Below are 19,902 nucleotides of genomic sequence, written 5' to 3' on the forward strand. Positions count from 1 at the left end.
CTTCTGGGCCCAAACAATCCTCTTGCCTCAGCCTCCCAAAGTGCTGGGGAAATATTATTCATCCTTAAAAACGAAGGAAATTCTGATACATCTACATCATGAATGAACCTTGAAAATATTATGCTGAGTAAAATAAGCTAGACTTAAAAGGAAAAATATTATATGATTTCACTTACATAAGGACCTAGAATAGGCAAATTCAAAGAAGCAAACAATAGAATGGCAGTTAGCAGAGCCTGGAGAGTGGGAGGAATAGGTAGTTATTGTTTAATGGATACAGAGTTTCGGTTTGGGCTGATTAAAAAATTCTGGAAATGGATAGTGGTGATAGCTACATAATACTGTGATGTATTTTTCTCTTTAAGAATACAGAACACTTCATGAATCTGCATGTTATCCTTGCACAGGGGCCATGCTAATCTTCTCTGTATTGTTCCAATTTTAGTATATGTGCCGTCAAAGCGAACACATGAATGAATTTAATGTCACTGAAATGGCTAAAATGGAAACTTTTATGTTATGTATATTTTACCACATTTTTTTAAAGGGACAATAAAAGCATAATTGGGCTATAGGAAGATATAACAACAAATGTTAGAATTAAACCTTTTGACAGCTGATAGTCCTGTTTTAACCTTCTCTGGGGTCTTAAGAAATTAGAAAGCCAATTCTGGCCATTTATTTTCCTAGTGGGAGGAAGAAACGAGCTGCTTTAACATTCTTTTTTTTTTTTTCTAGAGAGGATCTCCCTCTGTTGCCCAGGCTGGGGGGCAGTGGTGCGATCTCGGCTCACTGCAACCTCTGCCTTCCAGACTCAAGTAATCCTCCCACCTCAGCCCCCTAAGTAGCTGGGACCACAGGTGCACGCCACCACACCCAGGTAATTTTTCTATGTTTAGTAGAGACAGCATTTCACCATGTTGCCCAGGCTGGTCTCAAACTCCTGAGCTCAAGTGATCTACCTGCCTAGACCTCCCAAAGTGCTGGGATTACAGGCATAAGCTACCATGCCCAGCTGCTTTAACATTCTAGATTACTATTAATTTTTTCCTTTATTGCTTCAATAAATAATTATTAAAGGCTTGCTACGTGCCAGGCACTGTTCCAGTTGTTAGTAAACAGAGAGAAAATACTCTTTCTGAGCTTAGTGGAAGAGATATAATAAACAAAGAAATATTTATTTATTTATTTATTCACTTATATTTTATTCTTAATAGAGATGGGGTCTTTATGTAGCCCAGGCTGGTCTCAAACTCTTGGGTTCAAAAGATCCTCCCAAAGTGCTGGTATTACTACCAAATGTGGTGTGAGCCACCACGCTTGGCCATAAACAAGGACAGCTTTAAATGAGCAAGATAATTTCTGATAGTGAAATGTCCCATGAAAAAAATAAAATAGAGGGACAGGGAGTGGGAGTGAAAGAGAGAAAGATGCCACTTTTGAGAAGAAAATCAGGAAATACAAGGCCAGAATGATCTGAAAGCAGCAGCAGGTCCCAGACCTAAAGGCATGCATTTCTGCTAGAGGACACACTCATGAAAAGTCCTGATGGTGGGAAATAGATAGGCATTTTCAGGAAACAGAAAGAATGTTCTTGTGATGAATCACAGGGAGAAAAGAGAGACAGCCAGGAGATGAGAATGGAGAATTAGGGCACTATATGCTATACTGAGGAGTACCCAAAGGGAACCCACTGGAGGACTTTAAGCAGTGTAGTGACATGATCCAATTGATGTTTTGAAAGGCAACCCTGGCAGCTGCATGGAGAATGGAAAAAGACTGAATGGAAGCATGGAAAACAGTTGGCGTGGAGGTCAGGTTTGAGTCTTAGGCAGCGGTCCGCAACCCTTTTGGCACCAGGGACTGGTTTCATGGAAGAAAATCTTTCCATGGACTGGGGCCAGGGGTGGGTGGGCCGGGATAAATGGTTTTGGGATAAAACTATTCTGCCTCAGATCATCAGGCATTAGATTCTCATAAGGAGCACTCAACCTAGATCCCTCACATGTGCAGTTCACAATAGGGTTTCTGCTCCTGTGAGAATTTAATGCCACTACTGATCTGACAGGAGGCAGAGCTCAGGCAGTAATGCTTACCGGCTGCTCACCTTCTGCTATGTGGCCTGGTTTCCAACAGGCCATGAACCAGTAACAATCCAAGGCCCAGGAGTTAAGGACCCCTAGTCTAATGCAATAGTGCAGGTGAAAGACAATAGTAGTTTGGAACAGGGAGGTGGTGATGTTAATGGGAGGAAGTAGAAGAATTAATGGCAACTGAGAATAAAATGTGTCAGGGATATTTCAAAGCACTTTAAAATATTACTTTATTTATAATCTGAATTGTGACTGATACCCTACAGCTTTTCCATAACGTATCAGGTGGTTAATATTTGAAAGTAAGCATATACTTTCATAGGAAGAAAATAAATAATTGGGTATAATAAATCTCCAAGGCTATGAGATCTCTTTGCTATACACTATTAATTCATTAATTAATTAATTAATTTACATTTTTTGAGACAAAGTCTCACTCTGTTGCCCAGGCTGGAGTGCAGTGGTGTGATCTTGGCTCACTGCAACCTCCACCTCCCAGGTTCAAGCGATTCTCCTGCCTCAGCCCCCTGAGTAGCTTGGATTACAGGCATCCACCACCACAGCTGGCTAATTTTCATATTTTTAGTACAGACAGGGTTTCACCATGTTGGTCAGTCTGGTCTTGAACTCCTGACCTCAGGTGATCCACTCTTCTTGGCATCCCAAAGTGCTAGGGTTACAGGCGTGAACCACTGCACCTGCCCACTTTATTTTTATATAACGTGTTCACGTAACAATTTGCTATATACTTTAACAGTTCAACCCTAACCAGTGACAATTATATAAATGGCATACACAACTTCTTAAGGAAATATTTGACGAATAAGAGAATATGCCTAAAGAAATTCTTCTTCAAAGACTTCACCGTTATATTATTCATTCAAATGTGACAGAAGGCAATTCAGTTCCACATGTATTCTGTGTCCAGTTCTATATTAGGTGCTGAAAATGCAAAATTAGATAAGCAAGAGAGTTTGCTTACAAGGTCAACGGTCTTTGTGGATCATATTTTGTAATGATGATGATGATGATGATGATGATGATGATGATGATGATTCAAGGAAGCTTTTGTAGGGCAGATTCCCAATTTTTTAATTTACTACAAGTAAGTTCCTTAATGTTTAGTTTAAATGCTCTATTCTCAGAACAGTTGTAAGACAATTCATTCATTCACAAATAAGTTTAGGAAATGTGAATTTTAGAAATGTTAGAAGGATTTAACTCTATTGCAAAAATCTCAGTCTATAACATATTAATGCGCAAAAGGAATGTGGTATGTATACTTATTTTACATTGTAACACTTTCTCAAGGCACTCCTTTTAACATTCACTCAAACAATGTCCTATAGGACTCAGTTTAGGAAATGTTACTTTACACAGTCTCTTTACCTTACCCTCTGCACCATTCCTCTCCCCCTTTGGGACACAATCCATTCCACTTTACTCCTGGACCCTTGTGTTAGGGTCTTTCTATTCTTAAGGCTATAGGAAATTCATTCTCTTTCATGAGTTAGTTTTCTGCGAAAGCTTTGCTTCCTAGTAACTAGTTTCTCACTTTTACAAGTTAAATATGACCTACTTGCTGGATTGGTCAATTTTCGTTATATTATTGGGCTTCAATAGACTCTATTCTTGAAACATATGCTGGATCTAGCTCTGTAGGGTTACTATGACCAAGGAAATTCCCATATTTTTCTCCACACTGATTCATGAGGACCATAACCTTTCAGATCAGGAAAAATGTTCTAAGGCACCACTCTCGAAACTTGCCTGTGCTTCCAAGTCCTCTGAAGAATTCTGCAATAACACAACTTTCCTGGCCCTATCCCAGGCCTAACATAATCAGAAAAATATTCCAAAGTGATTTGAATGCAACTAGATCCTAGTCACTCGAATTCAGTTTTATTTCTTCTGCCTTAAATTTAGGAGTAGAGCTAAGTTTATAATAAAGTAACTAATATTTGTTTATTGTTTTATAGATTTAAAAATGTTTTCTTAAAGATATAGGCAAGGCAGTTATTATAATTTCCATTTAATAAATGAAATCTAGCTGGGCGCGGTGGCTCATGCCTGTAATCCCAGCACTTTGGGAGGCCCACGCAGGTGGATCATGAGGTCAGGAGATCGAGACCATCCTGGTTAACCCGGTGAAACCCCATCTCTACTAAAAATACAAAAAAATTAGCCAGGCGTAGTGGCAGGCACCTGTAGTCCCAGCTAGTCGGGAGGCTGAGGCAGGGGAATCACTTGAACCCGGAAGGTGGAAGTTGCAGTGAGTAGAGATCGCCCACTGCACTCTTGCCTGGAAACAGAGCAAGACTCCATATAAATAAATGAATAAATAAATAAATAAATAAATATGAAATCCATAAAATGTCTAAGAGCTCCTGACCAATAGCAATCAAGGCCAAGGTTCCTGACTTTAGTCTTCACAGTCTACCTGTGCCTAATGACAAGCAGTAACGGTAAGGAATGAAAAATGCTGTGATGAGGCAATGGAAGGAGCACAGAGGTATGATGACAGCACATGGCAAGGGCAGCCAACAGAGTGTGGGGATGCCCAGACAAGGCTACCGACTCAAAGATTGAGTAGACATTAGACTTCAGAGAGGAAGATGTTCTCCAGGTTGGAATGATAAACATTTGAGAAAAACCAAGGCAAGATATTGACAAAAAGTTTGTTTAAGGAACAGGAAGAGTTCAGAATGTTTAAAGCAGAGGCTCCAGGGAGGAAAGTGGCAAAGATGAGGATGAAGTAGTAGACAGGAGTCAGGAAGCAATGTTAAGGTCTTGGAAATATATCTAAGGACAATGGAGAATTATTGAAAGATTCTGAGCAGAAGAGTGGCCTGATGAGGTTTGGTTTTAAGGGTTCACTTTGGGTGAAGGATGGAGAGCCGTGTGCAGGAAAGTAAGGCTGGAGGTGAGGAGAACAGTTTAGAGACTCTGTGTCAGAATTTCTTAGGAGAGGTGATCATGCTTGCACTAGCACAGTCGTGGAGGTGGAGAGAAGAGATAGATGGTGGAGTCTACACTCCTGGGGCAACGAGGTGGCTAGTGGCACCATTCATTGAGAAAGAGATCAATATGTGAGCAGCTGGTTGGGATGATGTCTAATTTGGACACATTGAAGTGTAAATGTCCATAAAGCAAATACTTAAATACTATGGGTCTGAAGTCCAAGAAGACAGATAAGGAAAGCGGCAAAGACTTGAGAGTCAGATATGAATGCCATGGGGGTAGGTGAGATGAGAATATGAGGAAACTGGGACCTAAGAGTGAAAATGTCATGGAGATAGTATTATTGGAGCTCGGATCATAACCCAGGTCTTCTGACTGCTATTATGGTGGTCTTGCCAGAGAACCTAAAGAGAGAATCCCAGCATAATAGCTGAGAGCTCCAACTCAGAGAGCAGAAAGAGAGCAGTCTGAATGCCAACTTGGCCACATACAAGCTAAGTGATGTTGGGAAAGTGACCTATTCTCTTTATGCCTTACTTTCTTAAGCTATAATGAGGAGGTAATAACAATACCAGCCTCAAGAATGTTGTAGAGATTAAATGAGAAAGCATATCTAGGCCGGGCATGGTGGTTTACAGCTGTAATTCCAGCACTTTGGAAGACCAAGGCTGGCAGATAACTTGAGGTCAGGAGTTCGAGACCAGCCTGGCCAACATGGTGAAACCCTGTCTCTAGTAAAAATAAAAAAATTATTATTTTATTTTTTTATTTATTGGGCGTGGTGGTGTGCACCTGTAATCTCAGCTACTCAGGAGGCTAAGGCACGAAATTTGCTTGAACCTGGGAGGCAGAGTTTGCAGTGAGGTGGGATTGTGCCACTGCACTCCAGCCTGGGTGACAGAGTGAAACTGTGTCTCAAAAAACAAGAAAATTTTTTTAAAAAGAAAGCACATTTAAAGCATCCAACTTAGTGTCTGACATATAGTAGGGAATCAATAAATGGTAGTTCTTATTATGATAGTCAATAAACAAAAAGTTTCTTTGAAGATCACTACATATAGATCATGGTGAAGAATATTGATTTTAATATTTTAATTTAAATTTAGTTAACTTGTCACTTCTAATTTTTACTTAAAAGGTTAATATTAATTTACACAAATTATCACTTTTCCTTTAAGCAGTAGTTGTACTATTGGGGATTGTTTGACCAAACATCAAAGTTGATGTGGCCAGAGATGACAATTTGTGTTCTATTTTAAAGTAATTCTGCCTGAAGCTGGGAAAGACATGAGAATCACCAACAAAGTCACCCTTATTCACATTAGGGGCTATTGGTATTATATATAAAAATTGTATGTATGGTGTGCAGAAAAGTAAGACTAGAGGTGAGGAGAACAGTTCAGGGACTGTGTCAGAATTTCTTAGGAGAGGTGATCATGCTTGCACTAGCACAGCATTATAAAAAAGGTCAATTTCTCTATAAAGAGTTAAATACCATCTTTGGAAGGAAAATTGCCTACAAGCATGGGCAGTACTGTTTAATCTCTCTTGGGGAAGAAAGGCCGGATATAGAAAGAACATAATAAATATGCTAAGTTTATACAATATGTGCTCAGTGATAAATATTCTAAGCGTGTACTTTAATAATTCTCTCATCAGAGCAGCCTTGTTACCCCCACCATCAGCAGATACTGATAATTAATCAACTGAAATGAATAAACAAATCTGTTATACATGAATGATGATTATGTCTCTTTCAGTTGTGAAGGCTTTTCATAACTTATTCATGCCAATGTTATGAAGACTTTTCCCTTAGGGAACAAAATTTCCTTTTGGGTGAGACCTCTTTTTATATTGCTTTTGGCAATCAGTGGTATTTCAGCCATATGCAGTGGCTGTAGATTATGGTAGGGAACATATGGGGGTTCTGGGGTATTCTTTCATTTCATTCCCAAGAGGGAGAGAGTAGGCCCTTTACTCTGTCTCGTGTACACTTACAATCTTCCTAGAAGAGCAGGGATGGTTTTCCCTGATCTGTGCTTATGGAAATGGATATGACAGCAATCCTTTCCAGATAAAAACAGACAGCTCTACTGATAAACTGCTGTATAGGCCGCTTTGCAGACTATATATGTAGACATTTACCTCTGTGGCTAAGGAGTAGGAAAAGAAGGTAGATATGCCAGGCAAGAACAGGCCTCATGCTGGTCATGAAAAGAGCAACTGCCAAATAGACAAAACATGTGATATACTCTAATTAGTTCCTAATACAGCATTTATTCTTATATTAAAGACAATTCTCCACAGATCTCTTGCTTTTTTTTTTTTTTTGCATCCATCAGAAGCTCAGATGGTCTTTACTCCAAATTATCTTATCAGGATGTTTACATAACAAATAGCCTTGGACACTCCTGAATAGGACAGCATTCTTAATGTCCACTATAAAAATTCAGGTTCCCTCCTGTATTTTGACCTCCTGCATGTACAGGTATCCCCTGTTCCTCTTTCTGTCATCCTGTGGGAATTGGGGCTTGAAGAACCCCAGGTGATATTCTGGCTGTTGATATTGCTGTGAGTAATAAACTGTCCTTTGTCTCTGACCCAGGCATCTCATGTTTCATGTCCCTGTGAGCATCCATGAAATTTGTGAATTTTCAGGTAGGTAGGTAGGGTAAAATCTCAGACCTCTTACAGTTCTTAACACTAGATTTCAGTTTGTCTAATATTGTTATGAGTTATTTTAACATTTAATGTTCTTTAGCTTAAAAATTTGCCTTTGTGGTTCATTCCTTCTAAAATGAAATTTAAGATAGAGAATAGACCTGTAGTCAGTACAAAGGGAATATATTTCTGAAAGTGATATTAAGAGCTAAGTAGTCATAACATGTTCTAAATTATCTACAGTATGGGAAATTAGAAAATTCTTGCCTATACTTACATGGCAAAAATATAAAGAATGAAAAAATGGAATAATATTTTCCAAAAGAGTCAACATAAAATTTCATAGTAGAAAGATGGCTTAAAAATCAATTGCTTAAACTGTCTGCCTCCATTAAAAAAATAAGCCATCTGAGAACTAACTCACATTGAGTTCCTTTGCACTCTCCATAATGGCTTTTATAAATTTCTTCCACTTTCCTTAAAAACTCAGAACACATTTGGTGTACAAAGGTATTCATCATATTTTACTTATGATAGATCAAAAATGATAAGTGTCTTAATCACCCATTTATTAGAGAATGGTTGAAGTGTTAGAAAATTCTTATGATATAATATTAGCTAACCATTCATAATTATCTTGTTCAAGAATAATGATGTAATAAAATACTTATGACATATTTTTAACTGAAACTGTAAGATCTAAGAATTGGATTATTCAGTAATAGAACACATCACTATAATACATATTCATGTCAATAAAGAAAATAACTAGAAAAATTACTATTTATTTATTTATTTGAGACGGAGTCTTGCTCTGTCGCCTGGGCTGGAGTGCAGTGGCCAGATCTCAGCTCACTGCAAGCTCCGCCTCCCGGGTTTACGCCATTCTGCCTCAGCCTCCGGAGTAGCTGGGACTACAGGCGCCCGCCACCTCGCCCGGCTAGTTTTTTGTATTTTTAGTAGAGACGGGGTTTCAGAAAAATTACTGTAAAATATTAAATTAGATATAACTGAGTTAGGTGAGTTCAGATAACTTTTATTTTTCTTCTTTGCTGTCTTCTTTCTGTGTTGCCAAAATTCTTTTTAATCAGAAACTTTTAAAATTATCCCTTTTGCAATAAAACCGAAATTCTATACTTAAATAAGTAACTGACACTAAAGTGAACAGGCTGAATCTTTGTTTAATCCACCTTGGGGCTCATTTCAGCCTTTTTCTTTGCCATTTGTAACTCTCTTCTCCACCAGTGAGAAACTACAGTGTGCAATGTAGTTTTGAAGGGTGGGGTCGAGTTATAGAATCTGATCTGCTCCCTCAGCCTCCTACTCCATCCATCCTGCCCCTCCAACCCAATTCATTATACCTGAGCCTCGTGTGAAGTCACATAACCTGAAAATCCCTACAACTTTTACCTCTGGTAAATCCAGTTAGTGCCCTCGCATTATGGAATGTTTCTTAGTCTGCTGCCTAACGGTGCAATTGAATGCAAACTAGAGATAAATTAGGCAAAGTGCTTTCTTTACTCAATCCCGTCTCCATCAAGCTCCTCCCTTGCTATATAAGCTCCTCCACCCTCCCTCTCTCTACACACACACACACACATACACACCACACACACACACACACACACACACACATACACCAGCTCTAGATCAGCACCATCCAACAGCAAAATATTGTAAGCCGATAAGTTAAGATTTTTCTAGTAGCCACATTAAAAATGTTAAAAGAAAGTGATGCAATTAAGTTTAAGATATATTTTATTTAACCTAACATGTCTAAAATATTGTTGTTTCACAATGCAGTCAATATAAATGTATTTAATGAGTTATTTTACATTCTCTTTTTTATGTTAATCTTTAAAATCCAATATTTATTTTATGTTTTCACACACCTCAAATCACAGTGGCCACATTTCAAATGCTCAGTGACCACATGTAGAGAGTAATTATAGTATTGGACAGAACAGTCTGGAGAAATATTTTCTCTTCATTAGTTCTGTTCCATGTCCCCATAGCCTTGGACTTCTAAAAATGTGAATGCCTAGTGGTGGCTTTTTGGGTTGGCTCCACCAGGAGAGCTATTTACCTTTAACCAAGAGCTTTGGGGAAAACTGCCTGTCACAGATTGTGGCACCCAGAATGAGGGACATTGGTAACTTTTGTTGTTCTACCACATGCAGCAGGCAGTCACATACCTATTTGGCTTATGAGTCCAACCAGGGTAAACGGGTCTGAGCAGAGGTCTGCCCCTTTATGAAAAGACACTTTGCAACTTCAGTGCAGGGCCATCGCTGCCCTTAATACATACCACCTTGCCCCCAAGTGAATGACTTCTTATTGCACCTCATGCCTGAAGTTGGCTGGCTATCTTAGTGAATCAGGAGAAGAAAATAGAAAGTTATTTATCTGAGCCTCTTCAAAATCAACTGCAGTCATTTCATTGGTGAAGAAACTGAACTTTGGAGAGGAGAAATGATTTGCTCAGAGTTAGACCGCTGCCAGAACTGGACTGGAACTAGAATCAGGTCAGTGCATTCCATCAAGTCTCAAGTCATTTCTGACAATGTTGACAGAACTAATGATTCAGGTAATTTACCAATAGAAAGTCACAGGACCTACTCCAGAAGTACAGGCCACTCACCTTCCCCAGCTAGCCCCAATCAGGCTTTCCAATATCATCTCCTGACAGCAAAGCTAAGTAAACAACCAACCAAAAGTAATTACTTACTGTGATAAGTGCTAAAAAGGTCAGAAATGGGACGCAGAGATAATGACAAGGAGGTTCTTGCTTTAGAAAGAGCAGTCAGAGAGGGCATCACTGAGGACCTGAAGGATGAGAAAGATGATGTAGAGAGGGGCTGGTGGGGCTCCAGGCTGAGGGGCTGGCAAGTGCAGAACCCCAGGTCCAGGAAGGGATTGGCCTGCAGAAAAAGTGAAGGAACAGAAGTAAGGGACAGGAGGGCCTGAGAGGCAGCTGGGGCCACATTATGCGGAGTCTTGCAGAAGGGAGCTGGACATTCAGCTAGAATTTTCTTTTCTCTCTCTCTCTCTCTCTCTCTCTCTCTCTCATGGAGTCTCGCTCTGCCGTGCAGGCTGGAGTGCAGTGGCGCAATCTTGGCTCGCTGCAACCTCCGCCTCCTGGGTTCAAGCGATTCTTCTGCCTCAGCCTCCTGACTACAGGCCTGCACCACCATGCCTGGCTAATTTTTATATTTTTAGTTGAGATGGGCTTTTACCATGTTGGCCAGGCTGGTCTCAAACTCCTGACCTCAGGTGATTTGCCCACCTCAGCCTCCCAAAGTTCTGAGATTACAGGAGTGAGCCACCGCATCTGGCCAGTCTCTTTCTGTTTAATTTTTAATAAAAAACATGAAACACTTCACGGATTGCCTATCATCCTTGGGCAGGGACCATGCTAATCTTCTCAGTATTATTCCAGTTTTAGTGTGTGTGCTGCCAAAGCTAGCACCCTCTGTCTCTTTTGATATAATGGGGAGTTTCATTTCAATCTTAAAATTTGCTGTTTCAAGATCTTCTTTGTTACATTGCAACCTAAAAAGAATTAGCTCTGCCACCTGTGAGAGTCATTGGAGACTGAATGTGCTGCCTCCATTTCTAGCAGTGGGTCCTTAATGGACTCAGGCAGTAGCAGCAGGAAATAAACGAATGTGCTGCAAAGTCTGGTGACCCTGAGGCTGGAGTTGTGATTGCATCCAACTGACAAACAAGTTCAGACATGAATAGTCTGGCCCAGTATCTTCAAATTGGAAAGCTACAGCTAACACTAATAGGCTGTTCTTAAATACTCAAGTGCTCTCATGTTCTCTACTTTATCCAAGTTTAAATTTCCAGCTTCCAAAGTAGATTTTTCCACTTCTAAAATTGATCTATCTCCCTCCCTTTCTCTGCTCTCCTCCCCTTTCTGTTTTAGAAAGCAAGCCTAGGTGTAAATGGTGTTCATCTGTGTAGCAGAATACTAGAAGGTTAGCTGGAAGGCATCTTAAGAAACAGCAGTTCTGACCTTCTCATTCTAGTATTAGTAGTATTTATAATAGATTTCTATGTATCAAATGATTTATGTACATTTAATATCAAGCAACTTTGCAAAATGAATTTTTTTTATCTCTGTTTAACAAATCAGAAGACTGAGGCTCAGAGAAGTTAATAACTGACCAAAGATTGCAAAGCCATTTATGCAACCTTTACTCATGCACTTTTACTTATGCAGATTTACTCAAATAAAAATCTGTCTGATTTCTAATTCACCATGCTAGCTTAGGTTATTCAGACAGACAGACAGAGATTGATGGGGAAATAATAAGAGCCAGTCTCTCTCTTTCTTTCTGTCTCTCTCCCTTTCTCTCTCTTTTAACATCATGATTAGTTGTAAAGGAGAATACAAAAGAGAGAAATAATATTTGAATACAATGTTTTTTTTTAATAAAAACACAGGTCTCCTTCCTTAAACCAGTTTTGGTAAGATTATTTTACTTAACACTTTAATTTCTTAAAATATTGTAGGACTTGTGATAAAATTTCAGGATTTCCTACAAAAGGAACTGCTATACTTAAAAGAAATGTCCCTTGCTGTGAGATGGCCAGGGTCCAGGAGCTCACTGTGTATATCTCTGGCTGCTGCTCCTTCTTGCTGGTCACATGCTGGGCTGCTGAAGCACCTGCCAGTTCTGATATACGCCTCTGAGTACACTGAGAAACCAGGGTGGCCTAAGGTTGATTTGTCACTGCCTTGAGTGGTATTGCTGGGCCCAGGGACCTTAGCCAGATTCGTAAACACAGACTTGGGCTTGGTGCAAGACCAAGGGGGATTCTTGTTCTGGGCCAAAGAAACTGGGTTTGACCTTTTTAAAGACTTTTGATGTAATTCCCCTGAGGAGTCAGTTTTATTTTACTGGGCTCATATAGAACTGTGGTTAAACCAAATATTCTACTCAAAGAACTAATACTTCTCTAAGGTTTGCTACAGACATTGGCAACATTTTCAGATCAAGGTGTGTAAGGCAAAATAATGGCTTCCCAAACATGTCCATGTTCCGATCCCTGGAACCTATGGATATACTATATGGCAAAAGAGAATTCAGATAGCAGATAGATTTAAAGTTGCTAACTGTTATGGGTTGAATTGTGTCCTCCTAAAATTCCTATGTTGAAGTTCTAACCCCTCAGTACTTTGAAAAGTAACTGTATTTGGAGATAGAGTTTTCACAGTGGTAATTAAGTTAAAATGAGGTCATTAAGATGGGTCCTAATCCACTATGACTGGTGTCCTTATATGCAAAGACTAGGACCCAGATATGCACAGAGAGAAGACACAGGGAGAAGATGGCCATCTGCAAGCCCAGAAGAGAGGCCTCAGGAGAAAGCAAACCTGCTGACACTTGACCTCAGACTCTAGCCTGCAGAAATGTGAGACAGTGAATTTTGGTTGTTTAAGCCATCTGGTCTCTGGTATTTTATCTTGGCAGCTCTAGCAAACTAATACACAAATCAACTGACCCTAACATTGCGAGGCTATCCTGGATTATCAGGGTGAGCCCAATGCAATCAGGTGGATCCTTAGATGTGGAAGACGGAGGCAGAAAATGAGATCAGAGTGATGTGATATGAGAACTAGACTCTCTGCTGCTGGCTTGGAAGATGGAGAAAGTGAGTGAAGAACCAAGGAATGTAGATAGACTCTGGAAACTGAAAAGGGGAGGGAAAGGGATTCTTTCCTTGAGCCTCCAGAAAGCAACACAGCCCTGCTCTGCTCTCAGGAACTAGCTGTTTAAGCCTTTGCTCTCAGAGCATTTTATCTCAAAGCTTTGGGGATTTGTTTTTAGTTATACTTTCCCAAGGTGTCTTATGTTTCCTCATCCTGACTCACTTCCTACCTCCCCTTCCTTCCCTCTTAACTCTAAAATATTGGCACAGCTCTCTCCTTTGGATCCACTAAGAAGTTAGGTCATATTCATTTCTGATCTACCTTTACTCCATCCTTGTCATGTGTGATCTGACACTCGGCAGGCTTGTCATGTGTGATCTGACACTCGGCAGGATTCCAGACCCAAATGAATGCAACAGACAGCCTCTCTGTGTCCTTCAGTTGCGGAGTCTCAGTTGTAAGGTCAGAATTTGGGAGCTTCTTATTCACATGGTGCTCCTTTCGCTCTGTCACACCATGCCCTTTACCAGCCCTGGCATTATCTTTGCAAACTGCAATCCACACAAGGAATCATTATTGCAATCCGTAGTTAGTTGTCTAAAATTTCCGGTCAATGACGTGCTTGGCAAGCATTGTTGCTGGATATCCCTTCTAGCAATCTAATCTGGGGAGCACACTGGTAGCAGTAATGGTGCCTTTGTTTTCTTGTTTGTTTTAAATGAAGTTGAAGAGAATAAGATAGCTTAAGAGTATGGTCAAAGGGCATCTACAAGGCACAGGTACTCTGGAAAAGGTGAAAGCTCAGAGCAGGCCACGTTAGTCACTCTTCTGAACTCCTGTGGCTTGGGCTCTTGCTCAAGTTGTGTGCCTTGTTTGAATATAGCATTCCTCATGATTTGAGTTGGCTGCTTTCCCAGCTGACAAGGTTGGTATATGGTGCTATAAAACACAGGTGGCTTTGGGACCTGTACTGGTTTCCCAGGGCAGTTTTAACAGAGTACCACAAACTGGGTGCCCTCACACAACAGAAATTTATTCTCTAACAGTTTTGGAGGATAGAAGTCACAAACTGAGTTGTCGGCAGCGCCACGATCCCTCTGAGACTCTGGGTAGCATCCTTTCTTGCCTCCTGCTAACTTCTGGGGGTGGTTGTTGATTCCTGGCATTCCTTGGCTTGCCGCTGCATCCCCCTAATCTCTGCCTTTGTTAACACATGGGACTCTCCCAGAGTATCTCCGTGTATTCTTACAAAAACACCAGTTTATATTGGATTAAGGACCTACCCTATTCTAGTATGAAATCAACTAATTACAACTTTAATATCCAAATAAGGTCACAATTGGAGCCTGGTATGGTTTGGCTATGTCCCCACCCAAATCTCATTTTGAATTGTAGTTTCCATAATCCCCAAATGTTGTGGGAGGGACCCGGTGGGAGGTAACTGAATCATGGGGGTGGTTACCCCCATGCTGCTGTTCTCATGATAATGAGAGATAATAAGTGAGTTCTCATGAGATCTGATGGTTTCATAAGGGGCTTTTCCCCTTTGCTCAGCACTTCTCCTTCCTGCCGCCACATGAAGGACATGTTTGCTTCCCCTTCTGCCACGATTGTAAGTTTCCTAAGGCCTCTCCAGCCATGCTGAACTGTGAGTCAATTAAACCTCTTTCCTTTATAAATTACCCAGTCTTGGGTATGTCTTTATTAGTAGCACGAGAACAAACTAATACATAGGTACTGGGGGGTTAAGACTTTTGGATGACACAGTTTAGTCTGTAACAGGGCCTTTTCAGTCAAAATTATGTGCCAGTTACTGTTAATGGTAGGAAAGAGGGTAATCTGGGAATAGTGAAGAGGGACAAATATCAGGAGGGCATGTAAGCCTGTAATGGTAAGAAAAAATGGAAGATGCCTGGCCAGTTCATACTTTATCTTCTTAGATGATGTTTCACATCATGCTATTATTTACAGGTGAAATGGAACCCAGGGAGCCTCTTTGACTTCTTTATTTCTAGGTTCATGATAGTTTAACATTTTTAAAATTTCATATTTTGAGGAATTCTAGAATGAAGAGGGGAGCTTAATCAACTAAATATGACTGCAAATGCAAACTGAAATACACTTTTACAATATGTATCCATAGTGTGGTAGGTTTGGTAGACTGAATGATAGCCCCCCAAATATGTCCATGTCCTGATCCTAATCCCTAGAGATTTTGAATGGTACTTTATGTGGCACAGATTTGGCAGATGTTATTAAATTAAGGATCTGGAGGTGAAGAGAGTACTTTGGATTATCTAGGTGGGCTCTAAATGCAATCACACATGCCCTTATAAAGAGGAGGTAGAGGGAGGTTACAGACAGACAGAAGAGGCCATGTGACAAAAGCGGAGTCAGAGATACGACAGATACTGGCTCCGAAGGTGAAGAAGGGTGCCATGAGTCCTTAGACAAGACAAAGAAACATTCTCCTTTAAAGCCTCTGAGAGAGAACAGTCCTGCTGACACCTTGATTTTAGCCCCACAAGACTCACTTCAGACATCTGGCCTTCATAATAGTAAGAAAACAAATTTCTATTGTTTTAAGCTACCAAGTGCGTGGTAATTTGTTATGGCAGTCACACGAAACTAACAGAGTACAATTCATTGTTTTAAATGCAAAAATACGGTCAGGTGGGTGGTTCATGTCTATAATTTCGGCACTTTGGGAGGCCAAGGTGGGTGGATTGCTTGAGTCCAGTAGTTCAAGACCAGGCTGGGCAACCTGGCGAAACTCCATCTCTACCAAAAGATACAAAAATTAGCTGGGCATGGTGGTGTGTGCTGTGGTCCCAGTTACTTGGGAGGCTGAAATGGGAGGATCAATTGAGCACCAGAGATCAAGGCTGCAGTGAGTTGAGATCATGCTACTGCACTTCAACCTGGGCAACAGTCTTAAAAATAAATATATAAAAAATATAGGCCAGGCGCAATGACTCATGTGTGTAGTCCCAGCACTTTAGGAAGCTGAGACAGGAAGATTGCTTGAGCCCAGGAGTCTGAGACCAGCCTGGGCAACATGACAAAACACCATCTTTACCAAAATATACAAATTTAGACGGGTATGGCAGTGTGTGCCTATGGTTCCAAATACTTGGGAGGCTGAGGTGATAGGACCCTTTGAGCCCAAGAGGAGGAGGTTGCAAGGAGCTGAGATCATGCCACTGCACTCCAGCCTGGGCAACAGAGTGAGATCCTGTCTCAAGAAATACAAAAACAAAAAATAAAGTAAAATAAATATGTCTTGATACACACACATAAACACAGCACGACATGAAAAAATACAGTAGAATGTTAACAATGGCTAACTTTATTGATAGGATTATCAGGGATTTTTTGGCCATTACTATGATTTTCTGAATTTTCAAAAATATCAAGAAAAAGTATAATGGACTCATGATTCTTTTTCTATTAAAAAAATTAACGGAATATTGTTCAACCTTGAAGAGGAAGGAAATACTGACACGCTATAGCATGTATGAAGGTTGAGGACATTATGCTACAAAACACAAATACCATACGATTCCATTTATTAGGTACCTAGAGTAGTCAGATTTATAGGAGCAAAGTAGAATGGTGGTCGTCAGGGGGTTGGGAGATGGAGTGGTTGTTAATGAGTACAGAGTTTCAGTTCTGCAAGATGAAAAGAGTTCTGGAGATTGGCTGCACAACAATGTGAATGTATTTCACTACTAAACTGTACATTTAAAAATGGTCAAGATGGTACATTTTATGTATATTTTATTACATTAAACTTTTTTTGTTTCATTTACATTATAAAAGGAGAGCTTTAGTGATGCCCTTAAAAATAAACATGTGGTACATGATGTAATTTTGTTCTTTATATGAGGTTGTATTTTCTCAGCTCCTTTTACACTCCTCTTGTAGCAGCTGGGACCATCTGCCACAGGAGTTTCAGACTTGTCCCCTTGTCATAATTTTCTCTAACAATTCTCCTGGTTTCCCTTTTGTCTTTAATTTTTTACTTTTTGCTGATCTTTCTTCTCTGCCTGTGAACATGATCAAGTCTTCTGGGCTTTGTTGACCCTTTTGAGAGTAGGTTAAATAGTTGCTTCTTTCTGTAATGCTTCTTTCTTTGGCTTCTACAACATAATTTGTATGTTGGACATACACTTTCCTTACAGACAGACTCACACACCTCAAAACACTCATCTTGAATTACCAATCTCAGGTGTTTTTCCAGGCACCCATACCACAAGTCTATGTGCAATATGGCACAACTCCCTTTTTCCCTCCCAACCCCACATATAATCAGTCACGATGACCCACTAATTTTAACCTTCTATGTATTCCTCCAGTCCTAGCCCATTCCCAGTCTGTCTCGTCTGGATATCCTGGTAGTTCAGTTGGAAACCATCCTCCATACTGCAAGCAGAGTGTTTTAGTCCATTTTGTGTTGCTGTAAGGGAATTCCTGAGACTAGAAGAACAGGACGGAAATGTATTTCTCACAGTTCTAGACGCCAGGAAGTCCAAGATCAAAGTGCTGGCAGGTTATGGCCTGGTCTCTCTGCTTCCAAGATGGCTCTTTGAATGCTGTGTCCTTCAAACGTGAGGAATGCTATGTTCTTACATGACAAAAGAACAGAAGAGCAAGAGAGAGTGAATCCACTCCCCAAATCTCTTTTTATGGCAGCATTAATCCATTCATGAGGGCAGAGCCCTTGTGATGAAAATACCTCCTCAAGGACCCAACCTTCCAACACTGATGCATTAGAGATTGGATCCAACACATCAATTTTGGGGGGCACATTCACACCATAGAGAGATATTTCTGTATCGAAAACCTAGCCGTGTTGCTTCCTGACTTAAAACCCTTCAGTGAAGGTGCTTACCCTTCAGGAAGGCACCTAAGACCCACCATGACACAGCCCCTACCTGCTGGGCCAGACTCCTTTCACCAGTCCCGCTGCTGCCCCAGTCCCATAGCTCAAGATCAAGTTCCCTTTTGATATGGTTTGGCCGTGTCACTACCCAAATCTCATCTTAAATTATAGTTCCCATAATCCCCATATGTCATGGTAAGGACTTGGTGAGAGATAACGGAATCATGGGAGTGGTTATTCCCATGCTGTTCTTGTGATAGTGAGTTCTTATGAGATCTGATGGTTTTACAAGGGGCTTTCCCCCCTTTGCTTGGCACTCATTCTCTCTCCTGCAACCCTGTGAAGAGGTACCTTCCACCACGACTGCAAGTTTCCTGAGGCCTCCCAAACCATGAGAAACTGTGAGTCAATTAAATCTCGTTTTCTTTATAAATTACTCAGTCTCAGATATTTCTTTATAGCAGCGTGAGAATTAATACACCTTTCATGACTGACCAATTGTGGTTCCTCAGCAATTCCTGAGCCTGCTGCCTCTCCTCATTTTCTCGGGATGGAACACTATGTTTTTTTCCTCCCCACTGGACACAGCCACTTTCATGCACTCAGCTCAGGCATCACTTCTAGAGGCTTCCCGGGTACTCAGTATTCTTATTGAGCCCTGGGAATAGTCTGCTGCCTTAACAGGTTATACTGAAGTAAACATTTATGTGTCTCTTTCCCAATAGCCCTGAAGCTCTTTAACGGTTGGAACCAGCTCTTAAGTCATTTTGGGGTTTCCAGCACCAAGCACAGTGCCTAGCACATAGTAGGAAGGCACTCGATCAATGTTAATGAATTAAACTGATTAGTAATAAGTGCTTTTTGCTGACATATTACATCCACAACCTACAATACATTAAAAGTCCTTCTTCCCTGATCACCACTTTCTTATAAATTTTGATTACAGGACAAAAGAATGAAATCCTGATGAAGAGGAATAAGGTCTGGAGGTCATATAAGCAAATTTTCAATTAAAATGCTGGTTTACTTATTTTGGTAGGGCCTATTTGGGGGGGAAGTCTTCACTCCGGGCCTTTTGACATCTGCTGTTTTAACAGGTAGGGCTGAAATGGAGTAGTCCCATAAATATACGTTTTGCACTACATTCACCTGTTGGGTTCTTAAGAGTTTACCGATTTTGATCTAAAAGTAGGCCCGCCAGCAATGTTTGCAATCTCTCCTTCTAAGTCAATGCTTTTGGATCAAAGTCTTTTTGGATCCAGTGTAAAGTGGAGCCCCTTCAAAGGGAAAGCACAGGGGAAAAAAAATCCAGCAAAGTATGTGTCCTAGTGGAGTTCTCAACTTCCCCAGGCTGTGCACCATCTATCGTTATTTGCACCTCCCATCGGTCCGAGGGCCCAGTAGCCCGTAGTATCAGCAGAAGCCAGCAGCTTCCCTGGTGGGGCCACCTGCCCTCAGGTGACGGGCTTGCACACGGCCAAGGTACTTCTGCCCACGCCACAGAGGCCGCCGCTGCTGGACAGCGCAGCGGGGGTCACGTGTCCCTGTCCCGCCACTGCCCCAGGCCCTGAGCCCTCCCCGGCCGCAGGGCAGAGGCCGCTAGATCACGCGCACCCCGGCGGCCAAGGCTGGGCCCAGCC

The 19,902-nt window shown here is 41.0% G+C and overlaps 2 non-coding genes across 2 annotated transcripts; both read right to left on the reverse strand.

Moving 5' to 3' along the window:
- Positions 1 to 362: 362 nt before the first annotated feature.
- On the reverse strand, positions 363 to 469 carry LOC111552501. Its single transcript, XR_002734654.1, has one exon. It is a non-coding gene; the product is annotated as a U6 spliceosomal RNA (small nuclear RNA).
- Positions 470 to 11,078: 10,609 nt separating this feature from the next.
- On the reverse strand, positions 11,079 to 11,184 carry LOC111552489. Its single transcript, XR_002734643.1, has one exon. It is a non-coding gene; the product is annotated as a U6 spliceosomal RNA (small nuclear RNA).
- Between the last annotated feature and the right edge of the window lie 8,718 nt (positions 11,185 to 19,902).

The sequence above is a fragment of the Piliocolobus tephrosceles genome, chromosome 8 (assembly GCF_002776525.5).
Source record: "Piliocolobus tephrosceles isolate RC106 chromosome 8, ASM277652v3, whole genome shotgun sequence".
NCBI lineage: Eukaryota > Metazoa > Chordata > Mammalia > Primates > Cercopithecidae > Piliocolobus > Piliocolobus tephrosceles.